Raw genomic sequence first — 25,574 nt, 5'->3', positions numbered from 1 at the left:
CTACCAGAGTAACCCTAAGTTCACACCTGAGCGTTTTACAGCGCGTTCAAACGCGCTGTAAAACGCTCAACACGTGAAAACCAATGCTTCCCTATGGCCCTGGTTCACACTTGAGCGTTTTACAGCGCGTTTAGACGCATAAACAAGTTCTTGAGCTTTTTTTGGGGCGTTTGTCACGCGTTTTGGCCCATAGACTCATTGGACAACACTGCAGTCAATCACACAAACGCGCTTCAAACGCGCGTTTACTATTGCAAAAAACGCGTATAAAAACACTCAGGTGTGAACCCATGGTAAAAAGTCAGCCTTTGATAAATGTTCCCCCTTGTCTTTGTGGATCGCGGACCCATTTGAGTCAATGGGTCTACATCTGTGATACGGAGTGCACAGGGCCGGTGCCAGTATATTGCGGACACGCTGGCGCACACACTTTTATGTGCATGAGCCCTATATGAAAGGGTTAAGCAGAGTAAAGAGATGATGGGGGGGACCCACAGGATCAATGGAAAATGCCATCCAGTTTTTTTTGCGGATCCATTGTAACAAGACAAGAATAGGACATGTTCTATTTTTTTGGCGGGGCTACGGAATGGACATACGGATGCGGACAACACACGGTGTGCTGTCCGCATTTTTGGCGGACCCATTGAAATTAATGGGTCCGTATCCTATGCGCAAAAAAAAAAAATGAACGGACACGGAAGCAAATAAAGTTCATGTGCATGTAGCCATAGACGGTGACACAGGGGGAGGGGGTAACTATGGGGTGCGGGGCCCTTTAACTGCTCTGGTGGGAAGTTTTGTTCCTTTTTCTGGTCATTATTTCCTATTCGGTGACGGATTCAGTTCTCTGCGCTCGATGTCATGTGTCAGAATAACAGATCAGCACTTTCCACATAACTGAGACGTGTGTGATTTACGGTCAGCGCTGCTTTGGGGGAATCACTCCTTTATAATAAATGAAGGCAGCACAATGTATAATATTATCATTCAGATCTGTTTTTGGGAAAGCTGGGTGACTGTCAACCAACATGGCCGCCAGTAAAGGCTCTGGTATTGCCCATGATATTATAGTCTGTAGAAATGGAAGCAATAATACTACTAATAATAGGGAAAAATAATAATAAGGGGAAATAATAATAATAACAATAATATTAATAATAATACAAAATGCTAAATACCGGTAATAAGGGAAATAAATAATAAGAAGAACAGCAACAAATAATAATAGAAAATTAAAAAATATATATAAAGGGAATAATAACATCAATAATAATAATAATAGAAAAATGCAAAATCATAAGAGAATACAAATAAATAAATAATAATTATAATAATAATTTAAAAATACAAAATGATAATAAAGGATATAATAATAATTATACTTATTATTATCATTATTATTTGAGATGAGCGAATTTCATGTTATGAAATTCGTTCACGCTTCGTTTGGTGGTAAAAGCAGAATTGCGTTATTGTTTCCGTTACCACGGACCATAACGCAATTCTATGACGGAATGCATAAGGGAATGTATTCATTCCGTCATAATAGAAGTCTATGGCCTGCAAAACTGATCCGTCCCGTTTCCGTTATGCAGGAGAGGACTCAGGGATCAGGAGAGGACTGAGGATCAGGAGAGGACTGAGGATCAGGAGAGGACTCAGGATCAGGAGAGGACTCAGGATCAGGAGAGGACTCAGGATCAGGAGAGGACTGAGGATCAGGAGAGGACTCAGGATCAGGAGAGGACTCAGGATCAGGAAAGGACTTAGGATCAGGAGAGGACTGAGGATCAGGAGAGGACTGAGAATAAGGAGAGGACTGAGGATCAGGAGAGGACTCAGGATCAGGAGAGGACTCAGGATCAGGAGAGGACTCAGGATCAGGAAAGGACTGAGGATCAGGAAAGGACTGAGGATCAGGAGAGGACTCAGGATCAGGAGAGGACTCAGGATCAGGAGAGGACTCAGGATCAGGAGAGGACTCAGGATCAGGAGAGGACTCAGGATCAGGAGAGGACTCAGGATCAGGAGAGGACTGAGGATCAGGAAAGGACTTAGGATCAGGAGAGGACTGAGGATCAGGAGAGGACTCAGGATCAGGAGAGGACTGAGGATCAGGAAAGGACTGAGGATCAGGAAAGGACTTAGGATCAGGAGAGGACTGAGAATCAGGAGAGGACTGAGGATCAGGAGAGGACTCAGGATCAGGAGAGGACTCAGGATCAGGAGAGGACTCAGGATCAGGAGAGGACTCAGGATCAGGAGAGGACTGAGGATCAGGAAAGGACTTAGGATCAGGAGAGGACTGAGGATCAGGAGAGGACTGAGGATCAGGAGAGGACTCAGGATCAGGAGAGGACTCAGGATCAGGAGAGGACTCAGGATCAGGAGAGGACTGAGGATCAGGAGAGGACTCAGGATCAGGAGAGGACTCAGGTTCAGGAGAGGACTGAGGATCAGGAAAGGACTGAGGATCAGGAGAGGACTTAGGATCAGGAGAGGACTGAGGATCAGGAGAGGACTGAGAATCAGGAGAGGACTGAGGATCAGGAGAGGACTCAGGATCAGGAGAGGACTCAGGATCAGGAGAGGACTCAGGATCAGGAGAGGACTCAGGATCAGGAGAGGACTGAGGATCAGGAAAGGACTTAGGATCAGGAGAGGACTGAGGATCAGGAGAGGACTGATGATCAGGAGAGGACTGAGGATCAGGAGAGGACTCAGGATCAGGAGAGGACTCAGGATCAGGAGAGGACTGAGGATCAGGAGAGGACTCAGGATCAGGAGAGGACTGAGGATCAGGAGAGGACTGAGGATCAGGAGAGGACTCAGGATCAGGAGAGGACTCAGGATCAGGAGAGGACTGAGGATCAGGAGAGGACTCAGGATCAGGAGAGGACTCAGGATCAGGAGAGGACTGAGGATCAGGAAAGGACTTAGGATCAGGAGAGGACTGAGGATCAGGAGAGGACTGAGAATCAGGAGAGGACTGAGGATCAGGAGAGGACTCAGGATCAGGAGAGGACTCAGGATCAGGAGAGGACTGAGGATCAGGAAAGGACTTAGGATCAGGAGAGGACTGAGGATCAGGAGAGGACTCAGGATCAGGAGAGGACTGAGGATCAGGAAAGGACTTAGGATCAGGAGAGGACTGAGGATCAGGAGAGGACTGAGAATCAGGAGAGGACTGAGGATCAGGAGAGGACTCAGGATCAGGAGAGGACTCAGGATCAGGAGAGGACTGAGGATCAGGAAAGGACTTAGGATCAGGAGAGGACTGAGGATCAGGAGAGGACTCAGGATCAGGAGAGGACTCAGGATCAGGAGAGGACTCAGGATCAGGAGAGGACTGAGGATCAGGAGAGGACTGAGGATCAGGAGAGGACTCAGGATCAGGAGAGGACTCAGGATCAGGAGAGGACTGAGGATCAGGAGAGGACTCAGGATCAGGAGAGGACTGAGGATCAGGAGAGGACTCCCCTGCATAACGGAAACGGGACGGATCCGTTTTGCAGCCCATAGACTTCTATTATAACAGAATGAATGCATTCCGTCATAGAATTGCGTTATGGTCCGTGGTAACAGAATCCATAACGCAATTCTGCTTTTACCACCAAGCGAAGCGAGAACGAATTTCAAAATATGCTCAAATATTCGCTCATCTCTAATTATTATCATTATAGAAAAATACTAAATAATAATGCTGGTAAATGAAAATCTCCATTTCTGTCACTTTCCCACAGCTCTGACCAGTCTGTCTAGTTGAGTAGTGATACTTACCTCACCTGAATGCCTCCTACTTACCTATTACCCACAAGGCGCTGCTCTTTTGCTGGGTCACCCGAATCATAATAAAATTGGATTTGGGGAAATTTTCGAAATTTTCCTAGGAAACCATTATGATCAGATCACAGTTTTTTTTTGTTTGTTTTTTTTATATTACCGACATTTGCGCACAACTGAAAGTCGCCCTAGAGCCCCACCCACACAAGCAGCAGCGATTTGGGGCAGGACAGCCGCTCTGCTGACAACATCGAGACAACAGCTGCATCCAGGAGTCTGCATCCACCGCAGCTGTCCTGCTGCATAACCCCCTTATGCAAATGAGCAGTTAAAGGGGTTGTCTCATCATGGACAATGGGGGCATATCGCTAGGATATTCCCCCATTGCCTTATAGGTGCAGGTCCCACCTCTGGGACCCGCACCTATATCGAGACCAGAGCCCCACAAGATGGTGGCTGGAGGACTACGGTCCGGCCACCACCAAGCCGACTCCGCATAGAAGTGAATGGGAGCGCACCGCGGCCCCCGCTCCCATTAATTTCTATGGGGCTGACGGAAATAGCCGAGCCAGCGCTCAGCTATTTTCACCGGCCCCATAGAAAATGAATGGAGGACGGCTGCGCATGCGCAGTGTGCCCTCCTTCACTTGCAGGGCTCCGTTTTCGATATAGCGGTGGGACCCGCACCTACAAGACAATGTGGGCATATCCTAGCGATATGCCTCCATTGTCCATGATGAGACAACCCCTTTAAGTGCACTGAGGGCGGGCCCAAGCCACTCTGTGCTCCCTTACTCCTCCTGCTTCCTCTGCCAGCAACTTTCTTCAGGTTCCTGCATAGTCATCCCGCCTGGCCCTGTCAATCAAGAAGGAGAGGGAGGAGGAGCAAGGGTGCACAGAGTGGCTTGAGCCCGCCCCCAGTGCACTTAACTGGTCATTTGCATATGGATTAAAAATTATTTTTTCAATCAACAGATTGCTAAGTGAAAGGTATTATATTCAGCTGACCTAGTTATACAAGGCATTGTGCCTTTCATGATGACCGACTCCCTTTAAAGGGTTCTCTTGACCATCAGCAGATCACGTAGTGTCCTCTTGCAGAGACTCCCAGCGATCAGCTGTGCGGAAGCCTGGCAGTAAGTGTTCAATCTCCCTGCAGCGCCATCACAGGGGGAACCAGGTATTGCACCATGTCCCTTCACATCAATGGGTTGTCTGTGTAATGCAAGACAGGACGGGTCCTCCGGAGAAGGAGACGCTCTTGGTGATGCTCTACACTGCGGTGTGGCAGTATCTGGTGTAAATGATACGGCTACACGGCGACATTTCATGTAACGTGTTTCCATGGTGTCGCAGTGCAACAGTCACAAAAATCCATCCAAATCAGATTTAGTTTGTGGCGGTCGTGCCGCAGTCGCAGCCTGTTCCATTCCGCCACCATTGAAATACATTATATAAAGATTCATGTCGCACGTATAACGTATAACTGTGTAACCCTTTAGTGTCGGTGTGCAGCCATGCCCTAAATCTACTGGGCCGTCTGCCCCCTCCCGCTAAGCTCAGCTCAGAAAAGTTACAAATTTTGCACCAAAATCTTTAACGTATTTTTATGCAGGAAAACTGCAGCAAGCGACATAATACTGTATATTCCCCCAATATCTCCTTAACAGGATGCCATATGGCGGCACAATACACGGGCTCCGCCGTAAAGCTAGCCATACACATAAGGGCTCATGCTCATGACCATTGGTGTCTTTGCGGATCCGCAAGACACAGATACTGCTTATGTGCGTTCCACATTTTGCGGAACGGAACTTCCTGCCCTTTATATAGAACTGGCCTGTCCTTGTCCGAAAAAACGCACAAGAATAGGATGTGTTTTATTTTTGCAGGGCTGCGGAACGGACATACGGATGCGGACACGGTGTGTTGTCCATATCTTTTTCCGCACCCATTGAAGTAAATGGGTCCGTATCCGACCCGCAAGAAATGCGGATCAGATACGGACAAAAAAGCACGTTCGTGTGCATGAGCCCTAAGATAAATGCCAGCTCCTCTGTCAGGGTTGAGAAGGATCGAGCAGGTGGATTCTAACATGTCCGATCCTTTTCTTCTTGGGGAGATTAGCCACCTGTTAATGTGTCTGCTAATAGCTTTCTTCTTACTCCCTACTGAAAATACATGCATGTTCTGCCAAGCCGAGCATGCATGTGTACGGGGAGTGATGGCTGTCCGATGACACTTATTGAAGGTGTATGGGTAGTGACGTTTACCTGCAGTCTTAGGGTCCACGAGCGCAAGCGCAAATAGTGGTCTGCAATGCACGGTCACCGGCCGTGTGACGGCCAGAGATAGAACATGTGCTATCTTTTCGCGGTGCGGAGGCACAGACCCGAAAGCCCACAGAAGTGATTTATAGTGCGTCCGTGGGCTTCCGATCCGTGCCTCCGCTCCGCAAAAGAGAGGTGAAGTCCGATCATTCAAGTCAATGGGTCCGCATCCGCAAAACGGAGTGCACACGGCGGTATATTGCGAACTGGCCATTTTACGGTCCGCAATGCGGGCACTGAGCACTTGCGCTTGTGGGCATGAGCCCTTATGTAACACCTTGGATAACATTATAATACCAGCATCACCCATGTCTGTATACCGCCTGTCCACCTGTGTGCCACCGCCGTCATACATCAGCTCCTATATGGCAAATATTCAGTTTAGGGTCCATTCACTCGTCAACACGGGCAGCGTCATTTTGCGGACCGCACATTGCCAGCACTAATAGAATATGCCTATTCTTGTCCGCTATTGCGGACAAGAATAGGGCATGTTCTATTTTTTTCGGGAACGGAATTGCGGACCCGGAAATGCGGGTCCGCAATTACGTGTCCGGGCAGCACATCGTGCTGCCCCATAGAAATGAACGGGTCCACAATTCCGTTCCGCAAATTGCGGAACGAAATTGCGGACGTGTGAATGGACCCTAAGGCCTCTTGCACACAACGTATTTTCATTTAGTGTCCGTTCTGTTTATTTTGCATATACGGAACTATTCATTTCAATGGGTCCGCAAAAATAAAAAAGGAAGGTACTCCGTGTGCATTCCGCTTTTGTATTTCTGTATTTCTGTTCCGCAAAAAAACAGAACATGTCCTATTATTGTCCGCATTACGGACAATTAGTGGCCAGCTGTTCCGTTCCGCAAAATACGGAATGCACACGGATGTCATCCGTATTTTTTGCGGATACGTTTTTTGTGGACCGCATGAGGCCTAATAATGATCTAGAATTTTCTCCTCGTAGCAAATCCCTTCCTGCATAATTCCTGACAAATATCCGTAATTGCATTATCATTTGGCTGTAAACATTATTTAATACCCCGATGAAAACAGAACATTTGTTTAGTACTTGAAGCGACGTGCGCTCAATCAGCTCTGCTGTAACAAGCAGTAATCATGCAGCAATTAGCACAGCGGGATCTCACCAGGGTCTCCGAGCAGCTGTATTCAGCCTCACCAAGATCACACCCAAAAAAAATTCTAAGAAAAATTCTGGAAAAAAATATAACTAAACTATCAACACATCACATAGAATTAGAAAGCTAAAACAGATACATAAAATATAATTTAACATAAAAACATAAAATAAATAAAACAATAAAAAAATCTTATAAAAAAAAGTATAATTATAAAATAATTATAAAAGATTATCTTAAAAACAAAATACTGTTCAATATTCAAAATGACGATTATGGGAAAAGTTGACGATTATGGGAAAAGTAGCGCTGAATATATTTAAAAAGTTGAATTAGAAATATAAAAAAAACTATTGAGTAAATGTATTTAAAAAACTATAGGCAAATGCTAGAAAGACTTAAAAGATTATTCAAAACTATCCTCAAAATAGCATAAAATATAATTCTAAAATGGATGCACAATCTAAAAAAAAAAATATATATATATATATATATATATATATATATAATTTTTTTAAATATAATTAAAACATATGAAAAATACATAAAATATTTTAAAACAAAAAAAAAAACCCTACCATAAATAATTATGAAAAATACAATAAAATATTACCCTAAACATAATAAACAACAATAATACATTATCGTAAGATGCAATGAGGAAAGTTCCACTTGTGAATTTCTGTTCAAACATAGAAAGTTTCTGATTCTGATGGAAGGGCTCCATGGTGACACGGAGTTAGAGAGAGAGAGAGTATATTGCAAAAGTTTACATACCCTTCAACCGGTTTTGTCATTAACGCTCATCTTGACCTGTATGAGCATCAACAATGGGTGAATTGTGCTAGTGAGGGTTGATTCCCATGACCACGCTCGATCTGGGAAACACAGTCCATGTGTTGGCCGCACCGGCCACGGCTCCGCTGACCCGAACTGACTTCACCATAGTGATTTATGATACAGTCAGACACATTCCATAGTGGCAGCCATGCCTTTACTATGGGGCCCTTGGAGAAAGTGGGCCCTGCCCTGGTTTATCCCTTGCCCTTTGCTACTAGATGTGCATGACTTACCTCTCCAGAGGACCTGCATAGTGTGGGTACTGCCTGGATGTGCATCTGGCCACACGGAGCCAGGCCACTCCCAGCCCGTGGCAACCAATGGCTGCACGAGTTTACAGCTAAATTGCACAGCCATTGGCTGCTGAGAGAGGGCGTGGCCCGGCCCCGTGTGGCCAGATGCATCACTTTTAACAAACAAGAGAATTGGCCCTAACCTCCTCCTCAGTACAAAGGAGTGAAAAGGATTCATTTTGACCCCTAGAGCCACATAACTGATGCACTTGTTACAATGTATCGGTTTCTTCATGACGTTGTTGCAAGATTCCCCTTTGTTTCTTTACCTCCTGATGACGATTTATTATCAGTCAGAGGATGTGATTAGTTTCACTGTGAAGGGAGATCCCTGCAGAGCTGAAACCATAGGCATCACCGTGCTATCTCCCCGCACACATGCACACCCGGCTCAGCTGAGCATGCATGCTTCCCGAACAGGGAGAGAGGAGAAAGTGCTTCTGGTGGCAGCTTATCCGACCAAGAGCAAAAGGATTGGGCATATTGAAAATCAACTGCTCGATCCTCATCTTCCCGGAGGTACAGTTTGGCTCCATACACTATGATGGGTCACTCTACGACCCGATTCAACCTCCTTATGTCCATATTCCACTCAAAACTCTCGAGGTTCTTCAGAACTCAACTTAGATCATCACAAAATGATCCTGCAGTATAAACAGCCCCTCAAAAAGTAGATGACAAAACCAGCTCTGCCACAAGTTCCTACTGATCCGAAGATGACCCTCCAACCCAAATACACGAACACGTTACAGTCGTGTCCAACTTGGCTTTACAAAGAGTAAAGAAGGTTCGGTAAAGGGTCACAATCTCTAAAGGATCAGTTTTTTTTAATAGCCAGGGGCAGCATCAAGCCACCTAGAGATGGTCGTACACCTTCGATAGCTGTTGACATAGAACTATCCTTCTGACCACTTCTCCCCGGCTCGGGGAGTTGCCTACCTACATTTTCTTAGGATCTGACCGTCCGCTCCTGTAAGGGTATGTTCACACGCAGCAAATACCGAAACACCAAATCAGTTCCATTCATCTGAAAGGGGTTGTTTAGATATGGATTTCTGCAAGCCCCATTCAGATGTATGGAGAACTCTGCGGCAGGGAGGACTGTCCCATAATTCTACAAAAGAGGGCGAATTATCATCATCGTCAGCCAATGGATGACGAGAAGTTTTCCTATACTGGCCCCCCGCCAAATTTCAGTCATTTCAATGGTGAGATCTTTTGCAGGTCCCACCATCATCTGGCATAGCCTCCAAGTTTAAAGATGTCCTAGCCGCCGCCGATCCTATCAATATCATAAAGGAGAAGCCTATTTTTGGCCAAAATGGCAGCAGATCCCATCATTTTACGTTGTATTTTATTTTGATAGACCAAAATGGCGACCGAGTTAAAGCATTCTACGTGGAACGCATGACGCCATTGAAGCCGTACGTCTAAGATATTCCCCCCTAGAAGCAATCCTGGGAATATCTTTACTTCTCCATTACAGTATTTTTTCTGTCGGTCTTATTATGGAGCGTAACTGTAACCGTGTCCGATAATCATCCACATGGTTCATTACCAATGATATCAGTTCACCCGAGTGCATGCCCACGGGTTAGTCTTCATCGCTGCAGGTAATGTCAGGGGCGGACTGGGAACTTAAAGTGGCCCTGGAAAAAAATACCAAAAGTGGCCCCGTTTTTTAGTTAGGTCCAAATTGATGGAAGGCAGGGCCAGCAATACCATATTGTGGCACATTATACCGCCCCAACAGAGCCAAATACCACAGTCCATCACAAAATACTGAGGCCAGGAGCACAAAATGCATCCTTAAAAACTAACACTGGCTGTGAGGAGGGTTCAGGCGGCCCCCTGGGCATCGGCCACCGGGAAATTTCCCTGTAAGGTCTAAGGCCAATCTACCCCTGGGTAATATTGACTTTGTCTAGTTGTCCTCTGAGCATGGGAGCACCTTATTACAGAACCATGCTGCCATATGGTGCCTCCGTATGACACCGTATTGCTTGAGGCTCCCACTTAGAGGAAATTCGCAGAATTTTACATCTGGATCTTTAACGCAGACAAAAATGTAACCAAATTTGCCCCAAAAAAATCCACATCAAAACTGACCTGCGTCAATATGCATCAAAATCGGCAACAGATTTTTTTCTATTACTCGTGGACATGGCAGCAAATGGTATCTGAGGGGCTTGAGATAAAAAAAATAATAATTCTGTATGAAACCAGAGACACACGGAGGTACAATGTGGGCCCATAGACTTCGGGTGTCCTTTGGGTGCCATAATACCGCTCCATACAATTTACACGTTCATGTAGGGGGTGAGGATCGTTAATTTCTAACGATAATTTGTTTTCCCTTAGTCCTAACAGCAGCACAGATGGGGTTAACTGCCCCCCGTGGACTGGTAGGACCGGCGGAATGTTTAATGAGCCCAAAGAATAAACCAATAAAAGAACTCCAGCTCCCTTAAAGGGAGGGGTTCATCCCCCAGCCCACCGTGTATATCACAAGAAAAAAATGCTTTAGGGCGGGAAATTTGTGTGCTGCTGTTAGGACTAAGGGAAAACAAATTATCGTTAGAAATTAACGATTCCCTTACGTCCTACCAGCAGCACAGATGGGGAGATAGCAAGAAGAATCCCCTAGGGAGGGTCCTCATGCTCGGCAGAAGCAAGAACTGTCTGCCCAAAGGCCGAAAACTCTGATACCCTAGCATCAATCCTATAATGGGAGATGAAGGTTGATTCAGAGCTCCAGGAAGCTGCCTTACAGATCAACTCTAGGGGGAGAAGACTTCTCTCCGCAACAGAGGTAGCTACGGCCCTTGTAGAATGGGCCCTCACAAACTCCGGAGGATCTAAGGATTGAGAGGTGAAAGCTTCCCTGATAGCTTCCTTGACCCAGCGACTAATAGTCGTTTTAGACGCCTTACGGCCTTTAGACTTACCGGCAAACAGGATAAAGAGATTTTCATCCAACCTGAATTCTTTGGATCTATCCACATAGATCTGAAGGCATCTAGATATATCCAGTGGATGTCGCACTGGGACATCAGAGGAGGAGGCAGAGAGTAATACAGGTAGAGAGACTACCTGATTAATATTCTGAAAGGTTGAAACCTTAGGTCTAAAGTAAGGTAGAAATTTTAAAAGGACCCTATCCTGTAGAAACATGGTATATGGGTATAACGCGGAGAAAGCTTGTAGCTCCGAAATTCTTTTGGCCGAAGTTATGGCCAGAAGAAAGACCATCTTAAGTGTTAAAAATTTAAAACTTGCCTCCTCCAAGGGTTCAAAGGGGGGGGATGCTAGCCCCCTGAGAACAACTGACAAATCCCATTGAGGGACGGGTTTCAGTATTGTAGGCTTCAATCTTTCCGCTCCTTTAAGGAAGCGCTTGATGAGAGGGTCCCGAGAATATGGTCTGTTAAGACAGGCCGAGATGGCAAACACTTGGACCTTTAGGGTAGATGGGGCGAGACCTCTGTCCATCCCATCCTGAAGGAACTGTAAGATCGCTGCGAGGGGCGGATCTGCAAACGCCACCTGGTTGGAGCTACACCAAGAGGTGAAGATCCTCATGATCCGGGAGTAGGCCTTTTTAGTAGACTCTGCTCTGGAATGCGATAAAGTTCTCAGGACCGACTCAGAGAGCCCATCCACTCTGGGAAGGGACTGATCAACCTCCAGGCTGTCAGGTTGAGTCTGTGCAGATCTGGGCAGAGATGCGTGTCCCATGACACCAGGGTCTGCTCCGGGGGGAGTCTCCAATATTGTCCCCGACTCATCTGAATGAGCTGGGAAAACCAGGATCTCTTGGGCCAAAATGGTATGATGGCTATTACCGAGGCCTGATCCTGACGGATTTTCATCAATACCCTCGGAATCATGGAAAGGGGAGGGAAGATGTACGCCAGCCTGAACCTCCACGGTGTTGTCAGAGCGCCTATCGCCAGGGGGTTGACCTCCCTGTCTAGGGAACAAAACCTCTGTACCTTGGCGTTGAACTCGGTTGCCATGAGATACTCCTATGGCATCCCCCATCTGAGGACTAACTATTTGAAGATCTCCGGATGTAGTGACCATTCCATGGTCGATAGGCCGCAATTTAGGCGGTGCGTGATGACGTTGAAGGAGCCTCAGATGTGAGTGGCGGATAGATGGGATAAGTTCAGCTCTGGCCACCGCAGAATTACCCCGATCACAGACGGAAGGGGTAAGAATCTTGTGCCTCCCTGCTTGTCTATATAAAGCACGACAGTCCTGTTGTCTAACGGGACTTTCACTGCTTTGCCCCGAATCTGAGGGGCGAAGTGAAGGAGGGCTAGCCGGATAGCACACATCTCGTGGAGATTTGAAAAAAGATGCCACTCCTGAGGAGACCAGGATCCCCGAACTGGGGACCCGTCTATATGAGCGTCCCAGCCTACTAGGGACGCGTCCATGGTCAATATGAGCCAAGCTGGTTGGGTCATAGACTTCCCCTGTGGTAGATAAAACCACCCTGTGGGGGAAAGTTGGGACTGGTTGAATAGGGGGCACAGGGAATCTAGCCCCAGGGGGCTGCCGTTCCGTTTGTTTAAGACCTCCGACTAAAGGGGCCGGAGGTGCTATAAAGCTCAAGGGACTGCATCCACAGTCGCTGACACGAGCCCCACCATCTTCATGAGGGTCCATATGGAGACTCATTGTGGTACATAAGGGACCCTTACTAGGTCCTGTATCCGCATTCTTCTTTCTGGTGTCAACTGGAGGGACATCTCCAGAGAGTCGACTAAGAATCCTAGATGACGGATAGAAGTCGAAGGGCTCACGTTCGACTTCAGCCAGTTGACAATCCAACCTAGGTGGAGCAGAAGAAAAAATGCGACATGAAGAAGATGGGAAAGTAGAGGCCAGATGTCCAAGTAAGGGACAATGGTCAGATCTTGGAGTCTCAATGCTGCCACTACCGATACTATGACCTTGGTGAAGGTCAGGGGGGCAGACGAGATTCCGAAGGGAGGGGCGGCAAACTGGAGATGTCTGCCTACTCCTAGTATCTGGACCGTGATCGTGAAAAATTTCCCAGCCTTGAGGTCCAGAATGGCCATCACCTCCCCAGAGCTGAGGAGGTGGCTGACCGACCTTATAGTTTCCGTGTGGAATCTGGTCCTCCTTAAAAAGGGATTGAGAAGTATTCAATCTCTGATCGTCCGAAGATCTCCCGTCTTCTTGGGAACCAGGTATACTGGAGAATAAATCCCTAGACCCTTCTCCCCTGCCGGTACCTCCTCCAGGGTTCCCTTGGAAAGGTAGTCTTGAACATAGACCTCCAAGATTCTTTGCCTGGCCGGCAAAAAACTGCGACTTCCTGGGGGGAGAAAAACAAGGTCTATTAGATTGCCTATGGCAACGATATTTTGGACCCAAGGATGCGGGATTTCTTGGGCCCATAAGAGTCTGGGTAAAAGACGCCCCCTTAGAGGGAGGTGCATCACAGAGAGAAGGGTCTCATCTGCCCTAAAGACCCGCTGGGTCCGGTAGGCGGGATCGGAAGACTCCCCTACGTCAACATCATGGTCCCCCGACCTGATGGACCTCAGAAGCTTCTGAGTCTTTTCCGGTGGAAAAAAGCCAGAAGTCGATTCTTCTTCCTCAGAAGAAGATGACCCCACAGAAAGGGGTAAAGGCCTATCGGGGCCCCCGCTCACCTCCATAGGAGCTTGGGAGGGAACAGGTAGCCTCTCATTAAGGAGACGTACGACCCCTTGAATGGAATCGTCAACATAAGTTTTGGCCCACTGGTACATGTCCTGCATCGAAGGCTCAGTAGCAGTGGTGGAACGACAACTGTCACACCTGGAGAAAGGGCAGCTCTCATCAAGAGGCGTATTGCAATCATAGCAAGCCAGGTGTTTCCTCTTGGTAGCTGTTTTCCGTAGCTGATTGGGCTCTTGGGGAGAGGCCATAGCTGAAAATAGAAAGGGAAAACAATTAAAACATCAAAACATCCTAAAAGAAATAAGGGAAAAACCCTCCATGATTTTAGGAGCACGAACCAGAGGAGTCAGTAATAGGCTCTGAAAGGCAAAAAATCCCGTCTGGATAGAGAAATATCACAGAAATGCAGGAGACTCTGGAGCTTGCTTGTAAGAGCAGCGCAGCCAGAGCCGACTGAATGGAAGCAGGGAGCTTAAATAGAGTAGCTCCGCCCAGGGGAGTGGTCTTTGTTAAAATAATCCTCCCCCTAACGATACTGCCATTCATCAGCTGTAGCCTTCCCTAAAAGAGAAGGTTAATGAATAAGTGGTGATCACCACCACACCTCCATCCCCCCTGGAGAAGAAAAAAACCGGCCGGTAATCTTTATCCTGAATTTCTGCAGTCAGGACCGAACGGCCGGCCGAGGGACCGGAAGTGACGCCGCGGCTAGGCCCGCGTCACTTCCGGTCATGGCGGCGCCCATACCAGCCATGCAGCGGAGCGCTGCCGACTCACAGGGGGAGACCGAGGCAAGTAGAACTAATCCACTTGCAGAAAATGAGGCGCAAATATAAGCGCACTAACAACTGGAAAAAAAGGGGAACACTCATGGCTCAAAGAGTCAAAAAACGTCCCCAATTCTCAACAAGGAGAGAGTAAAACTCGCCAGTCCACCTGTCCAAAGGACAGAAAAAAACACGGTGGGCTGGGGGATGAACCCCTCCCTTTAAGGGAGCTGGAGTTCTTTTATTGGTTTATTCTTTGGGCTCATTAAACATTCCGCCGGTCCTACCAGTCCACGGGGGGCAGTTAACCCCATCTGTGCTGCTGGTAGGACGTAAGGGAACCCTATGTTTTTGGAGGAACCAGGAATGATCCCATCAAAGAAAAGCAAGGAGATGTTCCCAAAATTCAACTCTGTCTACTTCTCCAATATCTAAATGATATTTAATCTTTAAAATTAATTATTTTTTGGAACACCATTATAAAACCTCAGATCCCAGCAGGGCGGTTTCTCTGGAACCTCCATATTTTAGGGCAATCTAATAGCTAAAACCAGCTCAACATCATCGATAGGATGTAATGGATGAATTATCTGTATCGACCGACCGGTCAGCTTTATACATGGACGGGACAACAGAAAAAAAAAGATTTAATGGGCGTGTAATGATCGTATCAATAAAGCTTATTGAAGAGAGACCAGGACCGGTGACCATCCTTGTAAGATACTGTGTATGACAGTTTGGTCACAAGTTCAATAAAATGATAAACATAATAAAAAAATCTAATAAAAATTTTAAGGGGGTTTACAACATTGTATAAATAAAGTTTATTGAAGAGAGACCAGGACCGGTGACCATCCTTGTAAGATACTGTGTATGACAATTTGGTCACAAGTTATACAATAAAATGATAAAAAATAATAAAAAATCTAATCAAAATTTACAACATCGTATAAATAAAGTTTATTGAAACTAGCACAGGACTCAATGACTGATTTATAATAAATAATGTAAGGCATTGTGTTTCCAGAAAGCAATGAATGGGGGGGGGGGGTCTCTAAAACCATAATACCACTGATAATAATTCAGAAAATGTGAGAACGTTGTGAGCGGTCTTCAATAAACTTTATTTATACCGTCCTGGAGGTCCACTATAAGTAAGCAGCAGAGACAGAAATACTTATGGTTAATGCGCTACTTCCTAAATCAAGCGGAGTTGGTCACAGATAACTAGCACGTAGAGGACCAACAGAAAAAAAGCAATAAAATAAAAAGGGGGTTTTCAAAATTGTATAAATAAAGTTTATTGAAACTAGCTCAGGACCCGTTGACTGATGTATAATAAATAATGTATGGCATTGTGTTTCCAGAAAGCAATGAATAGGGGGATCTCCACAACCAAATTACCACTGATGATATATCGCAAAATGTGAGCACTCTTCAATAAAGTTTATTTAAAAGGAGATGTTGAAAATGTTTTCGATAAAGTTTACTGAAGCGAGCACAGGACCCGTTCACTGTTTGTAATAAACTACAAATGACAATGTGGTCACAAATCCCAATAATTCACATGCAAACGACTAATAGAAAAAAATAAATTTAACTTATGTATCAATAAAGTTTATTGAAGTGACCACAGAACCTGATAAATAATGTTTAGCAGGTCCCTAAAACCAAATGACCACTGATATTATGTTGAAAATGATGAGCTCATCCTGAGTTTTCTTCAATAAACTTTATTTATACCTCCTGGAGATCCCCTTTAAGTCAGTAGAAGAGACAAAAGTGAGTAAAGTAGAGTGAACCTGAACAGCAGAGCTCACAATCTACTCATACACTGTCCTCGATTTATTGATAGGACAAGTAGATGACCACCGGTTGGGCAATGGTGCTGTCCAGAAGGGCATTGAACCTCATGGAGAGCGGCCGCTCCAAACATCCAGATCAAAATATGCTACCACAACAAGCTATGGTAAAACTGCCCTCTGCCTTTTTTTTGAGAGCCCTTCTGGCCCAAAGGTTGTCTATCCCTGCCCCGAAACAGCACGGAGAAGAGATGGCAACCATTGCCCAGGGGTAAGCACAGGTGCCCACATAACCATGGTATCGTAGCGGCCCAAAGTACATGATGCAGAAGAAGTAAATGATTGTCAAAAATTTCTTAGGGTCGTCCTCCAAGCTACACGATCCTTGGTAATTTCCCCCCAATCCTCGCCCCCAACACCAGACCTGATCGGACCAGGAGAATTTTTGCTTTTTCCAATTGAAAAAGCATAAAACCATTTGCCCTATAGAATCTTTTTACACTTTTGTATTGTTAGTCACCCGCTGGTAACTTATTGCTTTTATAACTGTGAGGAGAATCAGTGAGGAAAACCCAACAGTTTCTGAATGAATCTCCCCGACGTGTAACCCAAAACAGCCGCTCTCTTCAGTCCCTCCTACACCCATACCAATGAACAGACAATAAGATAGAAAATTAGGGCCATGATATAAAAAACATTTTTAAGGAAAATAATATCTGTAAAAATTTCAAATTTGTTTTTAACTTTTCTCTTTTTCTTTTTTACATTTTGCAAAAACAAAAGACGATTAGAGGGCAGTAAGGTTCTGTGGAAATAACCAGGAAGGGGAGATTCGTCTGTTTCACTTTTAAATTCAATCATGCTAAGAAAAACAAGCTATGTAATAATCACAACAACTACCAAAAAGGGAGTCCCAACGCTGATATGTCATATGTAACACGGGGCTGACCTCTGTTCCTATCTGATCTGCAGGGGCATACCTATAGGGGGTGCAAATGTACCAAATACACAAAATACCCGGAGCCCGAGGAGCCTGAAAAGGTCCTTTTGCCCCATATAAGGAGACTATAAAAGGTTCATGATAGTTGTGGGGCCTTCACACAGACTTTGCGATGGGTCCTAGGAGCTTCATGTTACCTCTTCATGTGTGGAGTAAATCCCAAACCCCTCACACACGTGTATTCTGCCCTCAGTGCTCATGCATGTGCTCGGAATGTGGAGAGGGGAGAAAGCAGCTTATCTTCCCAAGAACCAAATGATTGGACATGTTAAAATCCAACCTGGTTTTAGGTCAGAGCTGTGAAACGTTAGGTAGATGAATGTTCCCATGGAAATCAGAGGGTTAAGTAAAAAGTAATCTGTGGTGTATGGCCAACTTAAGGTTCTGTAGACAATTTAAGGTCCTTTCGGCCCACATCCGATGTCTGAACCTGTGGAAGAAGTGGACTGGACAATCTGGAATCTTCCAGTTTGATTTTGTCCCCTAAGATAAAAATCACCAAGGGCAGGGATGCCCAACCTGCTGCCCCTTAAGCTGTTGTAAAACTACAACTCCCAGCATCCCTGGACAGCCTACAGCTATTAAGTCATGATGGGAGATGTAGTTTTGCAACAGCTGGAGGGCCGCAGGTTGAGCATCCCTGACCTAAGGGTATCTGTCCGAAATTTTTGCCCCTGCCCCACCATAGAAGGTCCCTCACGTTTGTATGATAACAATCCATAGATAATTCTTGAATGTCTATGGTCACATTCATACTCAGCTCATAGAATACAATGTAGCCTATACGGTTAAACGTACAATTCGAATAAGTTCTCGAAGAAAATGTCACATCGGGCCCTGTACCATACAAAGCAATTAGAAACTGTCCAAAAAAGGGAATTTTTTTGCTTTACATTTTTGGGAAGATGTTCTGCTTGACCGTTGAATACACAGAATACGGGAACTATTTTGAATTCACATTGGAGATCATTTCCTATCACTCTGTCGAAGCTGTAATTGTCCTGTGGTTTGATAAAAATGAAAAAATATTTCTAAAAATCTTTACCCATGTCAAATGAAAAGATTTTATACTCTGATGTTATCATCTATTTTATTGTATATTTAAAATGCTATTATTTTATTTCTATCATTTTTAATGAAAAATAATGTAAAATGATCATCTAGTTATATATCTCTGTGTGTACATGACGTAGCGTGCTCTGTAGACACACGTGGAGCAGGCTGTATCACACCGTCCCTCTACATTTCAATGAAATCTTCAGCTAAACTGCGTTTCCTTTTTGGAATCATCGTTGGCCTTCTAATTTTATATTTGTACATTTTTCATATCATTTAAATAAAAAAATCTCACAAGAAACTATAATGCAGTACAGCCTATGTGAGTAAAACTGTACAATGCTATAGGGGCGTGTGTAATTATGCAGTAATAATTATTACAAGTTGTCTAACTATGTCCCTAGGACTTAAAATAAGATGATGCCCGGTAAGGGGCAGCCGTAATTTTTAGAAATCTTTTGTAAAAAATTATAAAAAGGGAAATAAAACTGCTGTATGTCACTTTTACAATACTAAACTGGAGACTGTATTTTGGACCTTGACCTTGCACCCACAAATTTGTCAATAAGACGTGAAGCGCTATGGGATATAGTGATGCAAAGTATGAAAATGTAAAGAAAACATTATTTTTATTATAAAGTATTATTATAATTTTTTTTATTTATGGCTAAATTTTATATTTGTGAGAGCCACCGTCCATTTCTGTAGCGTGCAATCTGTATAACTTGAGCCGCCATATCCTGGATGGCAAATTTGTTTTATTTACTTTATAAATTTTATGATTTATTTATTTTTTTGCATATCTTTTTATTGTATTATTTTTTTTTTTATCTTTTGGATTCAAATGTTTTACTTATTTTTGATGTCTTATGCAGAGGTCCAGTTTGTTGGCCTGTTATCCAAAATAACATGAAGCTCCTTGACCCCCATGCAATATCAGGGCCTTTGGGACCCTCTCAGGCTCCTGCTGCCAGAACGCGAGTACAACCTCTGTCGTCCCCCCACCACCTCTGGATCTCTACATGTTTGGCCATCCATGAAATAGGCCGGATTCTGTCACTTTTTTTTTTTTACCAAATCAAAATTTTTTATTTTTGATATAATTCCAGCACATGGAGAACTGGGGGCCGGCTGTCTTCCTTACTGCCAGATACGATGTTATAAAAATTTGCTCCGATTCATTTTTGCTCATCCTGCGCCAGGTGTTCATGCTGAGGGTCAAGAGTGCGCAATGAAATGACGCCATTAGGAACTTTGAAAACTTTTGAACAAAAAATTAAAAAATTGCATGTCTGTATGACAAGCCGTATTGAGCTTTCCATGAAATCTTAGTAATTTGTTATAAAATTAAAATACAAAAAGCGCTAAAATGTTTTTACAGGTTTTTTGTTAGAATATTATGTTAACCTGTAAACGCGACGGAAGAATAGTATACTATAATAGAATTAAAAAAAATATAGAATACTAGTAAGAAAAACTAGTTTCCTTATTGAAATAAAAACCTAAAAGGATAGTGAAAAAATAAAGTAGAAAAACAAAATGAAAAGAAAAAGAAAACTTGAGTAAATTTGCTAACAGAAAAGTTGATAGAGAATAACTGTTGGCGAGCTGGCACCTCTTACCTGTAGGATCTGGGGCACAGATGTCTCTGCTCCCGGCGCGGTGCGTTCTCCTGGGGTTATGATCTTGTACCCTTCTCCCTCCCCCCCGCACACAGGAAGCGTCTGATCTGGGGCAGCATCAAATCATTTGGTGAAAGAACAGCTGAGACACATATCATAAAAATGTACAGAAGCCGTGACGGCGAGTGAGCGACTCGTGCCAGGAAACCAAGACGCCTTCCTTATATTCAAAAACATTACAAAGTTTTAAAAGAAAATATATAAAAAATTTGTTCTCCGAGACAGTATTGCCAATGATAGGCTTAGGTACATCAACACAGTGGGCAGTGCCACTCATCATAGTCTTAGATACATCAGCTCACCCAAAACAGACTAAGAAAATATCACATGACAGGCTTAGATACACAGATCATCATACAGTATTACTCATTATAGGCTTGGATACATCAGCTCAGTCGACAGTATCGCACAGGGTAGACTAAGATAAAGCTGATCGCAAGCAATAACACATATGATCGGCTTAGATACATCGAATCACATAAAAGGCTACGACAAATCAGTTCATAAGACTGTATCACCAGGGCCAGTTTTAGACAAAATGTGGCCCTGGGCAAAATCAAAAGTGGGGCCCCAAATCTTGTAATAATGTATTAGCAACACAGTTTCTGTCGCTTCCTGCCTCCCTTTACAGATTTGCACCCCATAAAGCCCCCACACACACACGGATCTGCACCCTAATGGCCCCAGAATGCGCCCCATGCCCCTTCCTCACAAAAAGCTACAGCAACAGGGCGGGTCGTCCTACAGCATCTGAGGGTGTTAAAAACCGGAAGTGCGGGCTTCCTCTTCAGGCACACTTTCCCCAGCGGAGATCAGGGAAAGCACCCTGTTCTAATAATGAGCCGCAGCCTGTACTTGGCTTCCAGGCTCATTATTGGTATATCCCAGTCCAGGCCACTAGGTGGCAGCACTGAACTGTGATACAGTGATTTCTATACAGAATAATGGAGCAATTTTCATTATTCTGTATAAATTGCAATCTGATGATTACAAGCTGTGGTCCACTTGGGGACCTAACAAAAAGTTTTAAAAAAAGTAAAAAAAAAAGGGTTGAAAATGTAAAAATTAAAATCACCCCCTTCTCAAAAATAAACAAAAATATAACATGGGCATCGCCGCATATGAAAACCCCCGTATTATTGTAATATAAAAAAAGTTAGCCCATATGGTGAATGGCATAACAGAGAAAAAATAAAAAAGGCCGATTTGCCATTTTCTCATGATTTTATCTCCCAAGAAAATGCAATAAAAAGTGATCATCATGTACACCCCAGAATGGTATTGTCAAAAATGACAGAATGTCCTGCAAAAAATGAGCCCCCACACATCTCCGTAGACAGAACTATAAAAAAGTTATGGGGGTCAGAATATCGGGATGAAAATAGAAAAATGTGTGTTTTTTCCAAAGTGAGTCCTGACGTTCTGAGCACTGACTGAGGCTGGCGCTGTGAGGGTTGCCAACTTTCACAAACAAAAAATGCAAAGTTTATACAAGTTAAAAAGGTTGGCGTGGATTTTTGATCATATTTTACATTTTGCTCCGATTTTTTTCTTTAAATAAAAAACAAACTTTCACTGTTGGGGACAACTTGCGTATTTAAAGAGGACCTTTCAACGGTCCGGACATTATCATATAACTAGTTGGCTGTGTAGGGCATTATGATGGCATCTTACAGCGCTTACGATGTTTTCTATGCGCGGCTCCGTTCGCCCGCTGTGCCCCCCGTATTGTTTTCCTTCCTGGTATGTAAATTCATACCATCGGTACAGGGAGGAGTTTCCTTGGCTGTAGTGCAGTCCAATCACAGTGGGGACTGTCACAGCCAGGGAGGAGGTTAACTTATTTCCCCCCTGGCTGTGACGCAGAACCGAGCAGCAGCGCATAGAGAAAATAGTAAGCGCTGTAAAGGCCCTCTTTAAGTTTAGCCTCCATTTTTGAAATGTTTCTGCTGGATTTGAAATCGCAGCCATCTACAGTAAACACAAGAACCTTAACCACTGAGCTATAGAGCTCAATGCTATACTTCTGTAAATATATTATGGCTAAAAACCTCAATAGTAGATTCCCATGTATTATGAATTCATATATATCAGAGGTATAATTTTATATATACAGGGAGTGCAGAATTATTAGGCAAGTTGTATTTTTGAGGATTAATTTTATTATTGAACAACAACCATGTTCTCAATGAGCCCAAAAAACTCATTAATATCAAAGCTGAATATTTTTGGAAGTAGTTTTTAGTTTGTTTTTAGTTTTAGCTATTTTAGGGGGATATCTGTGTGTGCAGGTGACTATTACTGTACATAATTATTAGGCAACTTAACAAAAAACAAATATATACCCATTTCAATTATTTATTTTTACCAGTGAAACCAATATAACATCTCAACATTCACAAATATACATTTCTGACATTCAAAAACAAAACAAAAACAAATCAGTGACCAATATAGCCACCTTTCTTTGCAAGGACACTCAAAAGCCTGCCATCTATGGATTCTGTCAGTGTTTTGATCTGTTCACCATCAACATTGCGTGCAGCAGCAACCACAGCCTCCCAGACACTGTTCAGAGAGGTGGACTGTTTTCCCTCCTTGTAAATCTCACATTTGATGATGGACCACAGGTTCTCAATGGGGTTCAGATCAGGTGAACAAGGAGGCCATGTCATTAGATGTTCTTCTTTTATACCCTTTCTTGCCAGCCACGCTGTGGAGTACTTGGACGCGTGTGATGGAGCATTGTCCTGCATGAAAATCATGTTTTTATTACCTTGCAGACTTCTTCCTGTACCACTGCTTGAAGAAGGTGTCTTCCAGAAACTGGCAGTAGGACTGGGAGTTGAGCTTGACTCCATCCTCAACCCAAAAAGGCCCCACAAGCTCATCTTTGATGATACCAGCCCAAACCAGTACTCCACCTCCACCTTGCTGGCGCCTGAGTCGGACTGGAGCTCTCTGCCCTTTACCAATCCATCCATCTGGCCCATCAAGACTCACTCTCATTTCATCAGTCCATAAAACCTTAGAAACCTTGAGATATTTCTTGGCCCAGTCTTGACGTTTCAGCTTGTGTGTCTTGTTCAGTGGTGGTCGTCTTTCAGCCTTTCTTACCTTGGCCATGTCTCTGAGTATTGCACACCTTGTGCTTTTGGGCACTCCAGTGATGTTGCAGCTCTGAAATATGGCCAAACTGGTGGCAAGTGGCATCTTGGCAGCTGCACGCTTGACTTTTCTCAGTTCATGGGCAGTTATTTTGCGCCTTGGTTTTTCCACACGCTTCTTGCGACCCTGTTGACTATTTTGAATGAAACGCTTGATTGTTCGATGATCACGCTTCAGAAGCTTTGCAATTTTAAGAGTGCTGCATCCCTCTGCAAGATATCTCACTATTTTTGACTTTTCTGAGCCTGTCAAGTCCTTCTTTTGACCCATTTTGCCAAAGGAAAGGAAGTTGCCTAATAATTATGCACACCTGATATAGGGTGTTGATGTCATTAGACCACACCCCTTCTCATTACAGAGATGCACATCACCTAATATGCTTAATTGGTAGTAGGCTTTCGAGCCTATACAGCTTGGAGTAAGACAACATGCATAAAGAGGATGATGTGGTCAAAATACTCATTTACCTAATAATTCTGCACATAGTGTATATATTTTTTTGTAATCACATATTTATTTTGTGCCATACATTTTTTTACAATTACAAAAAAAAATACCCCTTCGTGTTCATAGCTTTGACTCCATATAGGGAGTTAGAGAAGGGACTCCTAAGGGTACTTTCACACTAGCGTTTTTCTTTTCCGGCGCTGAGTTCCATCCTAGGGGCTCTATACCGGAAAAGAACTGATCAGGCATAGCCCCATGCATTCTGAATGGAGAGTAATCTGTTCAGGATGCATCAGGATGTCTTCAGTTCAGTAGTTTTGACTGATCAGGCAAAAGATAAAACCGTAGCATGCTACGGTTTTATCTCTGGCGAAAAAAAACTGACATGCCAGAATTTTTCTTATAGGAATGTATTAGTGCAAAATACCAGAATGCCGGATCTGTCCTTCTGGCCTGCGCATGCGCAGATCGGTAAAAATGTGAAAAAAGATACAAGACGGATCCGTCTGTCTGCATTACAAGCGGAGAGACGGATCCGTCCTTGCAATGCATTTGTGAGACCGATCCGGATCTGTCTCACAAATGCTTTTAGTCAGCGGCAGATGGGCGGATCCGGCGGCCAGTTCCGACGACGGAACTGCCCGCCGGATCACACTGCCGCAAGTGTGAAAGTAGCCTAAGCTGGGAATCGGAGTCCCGACTCATAACACTGTTCAGCGACCTGCTGCCCCGACGTTCTGAAGCAGGGGGCCCCTTAAGGGATGGCGGCCCTGGGCAATTGCCCAGTTTGCCCCACCCCCCAACACCGTCCCTGAGTATCACACATGATAGTATAAGATACACAGTCCAGCAGACGGTATCACACATGATAGGATTAGATACAACAGCACATGACTGGATTAGATACACATGTTCAACAGACAGTATCATACATGAAGGTCTTAAAACTTCTGTCCCCAACAACTGGGCCGTGGACCAGTACCGGGCCGTGGATCCTGGTACTGGGAGCGCCGGAGTTGAACGGCTGGGACGGGAACGAATGGTTCCTGTGCCCCACTGTTTAGCCTTATAGGCTGAAGACCGCTAGGCCTGAGGCCTATGAGGCAGTGCTGAGGTGCAGGATGGTCGTGATGACATCATGGTGACCTCCTGTGATGGGTCACAAGTGGTGTGACAACATGATTACGCCACCAGAGACCTGGTGCAGGAGGTCACAATAATGTTCATGACCGCCTGTACCGTAATGCAGGGAGCCAGGGCGGCAGGCTGGAGGAGGCCTACATCACAGACAGCGGAGGGACACTACTGGGGGCACCACAGAGGAGGGGTTGGTGCATTATTTACTGGGGGCACTCTATGTAAAGAGCGGCCCCTCAAACAGGACAGATGGGTTTTTGCCTAAACCCTTTTCAGTGACCCTTGGGCCATTTCTTCCACTGCTTCATTTGCTAAATGTTGTTCCTTTACCCTGCTTTCACACCTGAGCGTTTCTCAAACGCGCGTTTTTTTGTAATAGTAAACGCGCGTTTTACGCGCGTTTGTGTGATTGACTGCAGTGTCC

At 44.5% G+C, this 25,574-nt stretch overlaps 1 protein-coding gene across 1 annotated transcript in view; it reads right to left on the bottom strand.

Annotated features, from left to right (window-relative positions):
• The window catches only part of LOC122942428 (roundabout homolog 2-like), a 70,251-nt gene extending 49,786 nt beyond the window's left edge, over positions 1-20,465 (bottom strand). Inside the window, exon 1 of the mRNA XM_044300044.1 lies at positions 20,339-20,465. The gene's annotated coding sequence lies outside the window, so the exon portion shown is untranslated. The remainder of the gene's footprint in view (positions 1-20,338) is intronic.
• Positions 20,466-25,574: the final 5,109 nt, after the last annotated feature.

The sequence above is a fragment of the Bufo gargarizans genome, chromosome 6, assembly GCF_014858855.1.
Source record: "Bufo gargarizans isolate SCDJY-AF-19 chromosome 6, ASM1485885v1, whole genome shotgun sequence".
NCBI lineage: Eukaryota > Metazoa > Chordata > Amphibia > Anura > Bufonidae > Bufo > Bufo gargarizans.
The sequence above is the reverse complement of the archived record's forward strand: the minus strand, read 5'-3'. Positions and strand labels throughout refer to the sequence as shown.